Source organism: Sprattus sprattus, assembly GCF_963457725.1.
Source record: "Sprattus sprattus genome assembly, chromosome: 11".
Lineage (NCBI taxonomy): Eukaryota > Metazoa > Chordata > Actinopteri > Clupeiformes > Clupeidae > Sprattus > Sprattus sprattus.
Window position 1 is genome coordinate 32,061,741 of NC_137909.1, and position 2,500 is coordinate 32,064,240.

Consider the following 2,500-nt stretch of genomic DNA (forward strand, 5'->3'; position numbering starts at 1 on the left):
AGCAAAGGCAGACGGGGGGGAAGAGGAATGGATAACCACTGAGAGAGGGAGGGAGAGAAGGGGACAGGAGGAGAGAGAGAGGGAGAGATAGAAGGGGATAGAGAGGGAGAGAGAGAAGAGGAAAGAGCGAGGGTAAAAGAGAGGAGGAGAGAGAGAAGGGACGAGAGAGTGAAAGAGAGAGAGAGAGTGAAAGAGAGAGAAGGGGACAGCGAAAGAAGGGGAAAGAGAGAGAGAGTGAAGGAGAGAAAGAGTGAAGAAGAGAACTGATCTGAGTTGTGATCTGATGATGATGGAGTGAGTGTCACAGGTGTTGGTGTGGTCGTCATGGTTACGGTTCCTTCCCCTGTGTGCTGTGCTGGTGGGTTGTGTTATTGTTGACACCACAGTCTGGTTGTTGTTGTTGTTGTTGTTGTTGTTTATGTGCAGTGTTTGTAGTGTCAGACTCTGTTTGCACTCGGCCCCTCCCAGCCTCAGTGCTGCTGCAGATGTCTGGAAAACGACTGACCTTTAAGTGGCACGACACACACACACACACACACACACACACACACACACACACACACACACACACACACACACACACACACACACACACACACACACACACACACACACACACAAACACACACACGACAGCCTTCCCACCATACACTCATCTGTTTGTCCCATCTATACAGTCTCTCTCTCACACACACACACACACACACACACACACACACACACACACACAATTACATTCACAGACCCGCTCACACACACATGCATACACTCAATCACATTCACAGACTCACACACACACACACACTTTCTCTCTCTCTCTCTTTCCCTCTCTGTCTCTCGTTCACAGACCCACACACACACGCTTGCACTCACACAACTTATGCGCACACACACTCCAGCACACACACTGCGAGGGGGCAAAAGAGTGTCCGCTGTCCTGCTAGGATGGAGCGGCTGACAACAAGGCCCTGTCCTAATAAGGTAGGCCGCGCTGGCTGAGAGAGAGAGAGGCTCCTTGTAAATATCCCTTAGGTCTGAGAAAGAGCTGAAGCGGGAGAGAGGGAAAGAGGAGAGGAAGAGGGGGAGGAAGAGGGGGAGGAAGAGGGGAGCGGATGGATTGCAGCCTTATAAGGACAAAGCCCAGTGTTTCCCAGGGTTTGGAGCGCTGACCCGCGGCACGCAGCCAGAAACCACCTCAGCGGCACCACACCGCCATCTGCTGGCCAAGATGCAGCAGTGCATACAACTCAAAAAGTAAAGAATGCAGAGATCAACAATACTGAACAACTTGTGTTTTATTGATCAATAATGGGTGAGTTTGAAAATGGTTTGGGAGTTTCCATACATAAGTAATGTGAATTTTAAACGTTTACAAGAGGAAATAATGATTCACTTAATTGTTTGCCTGTTACTATAGTCTCGGTGTTGATTTCTTAGGACAATCATCTATCTAAATTACAGGCCCGCCTATAAGTGTACTACTGCCCTGCCTGTGAGTTTACTGCACTCCTTTAAGTGTACTACTTCCCTGCCTGTACATTAACTTCCCTGAATCAAGTGTTTCAAGATTCAGCAGTCCGTCCTTGCCATTTTCAGCTGAGATCCAACACGCATGAAGACAGATAAACCTGGCTGCGCTTGACCCGCTGTAACGAGACCGAAGTGTATCTGCGAGTGGAAAACTCATGCCAGCCAGCAAGACAGGAAATGGACTTCGTCCGGAAGGGAATAGGAAACCATTTAGTAGTGGGATCATCTGGATGACATGTTCAATCGGAGGTAGATCTGCGCAACAGCTGTGCGCGGTAGCCGGCCCTGAGAAGAAGTTCTTCCTCAGACAGGGGTGCGTTCCCAGGAGACACTAACTAACCCCTTCAACAACGAACTTCCTCCTGAGAAGAGTAACACGTTCAATAACATCTGGCCTTAAAAGTCGCGAAAGACTAAATGTTTCTCAGACTTATGGGTGTACTATTCATTACTCAGAAATATAAGAAATGAAAAACTGACTTCATCACAGCGTGGTGTTGCCGAGTGATTCTTTTTGATTAGTAGATTTACATATGTTTATTTGGTACATTTTTTATTGTGAAATCAGCAGTTTGAAATAACGTGTTTCTTTAGTTGCTTAATCATAGGCACCTTATTATCTCGAGAACTTTGCAGAGCGAGCTCACAGATCGGCGGGAACAGGCCCCTGTCACACGCGCGCTGGCAGCAGTTCTAACCCCGCCCTCTTCGAACTCTGCTGATTTCGCTCGAGCAAAGTTAGTACTGTCACATGACCCAACATATAGTAACATAGACTCGGAACTACATACTAATTGTGCTTGTACAAATGTCCTGCAGCCCACTGAATCTTTAGTATGTCAGTCTGACATGTCTGCACAGAAACTTCCCGTAACTAAGTGCAATAGTTGTTGAGGAAAATATCACGATGTGCTCTCTCTCTCCCTCTGCACGGGCGCATTCCGTCCACCGGGTGATTCTACCGGACCCG

The 2,500-nt window shown here is 47.9% G+C and overlaps 1 protein-coding gene across 1 annotated transcript in view; it reads left to right on the forward strand.

Annotated features, from left to right (window-relative positions):
* The first annotated feature begins 2,417 nt into the window (after window positions 1-2,417).
* The window catches only part of pgghg (protein-glucosylgalactosylhydroxylysine glucosidase), a 10,837-nt gene continuing 10,754 nt past the window's right edge, over window positions 2,418-2,500 (forward strand). The window contains exon 1 of the mRNA XM_080847887.1: window positions 2,418-2,500. This exon is cut by the window's right edge and continues 27 nt beyond it. The gene's annotated coding sequence lies outside the window, so the exon portion shown is untranslated.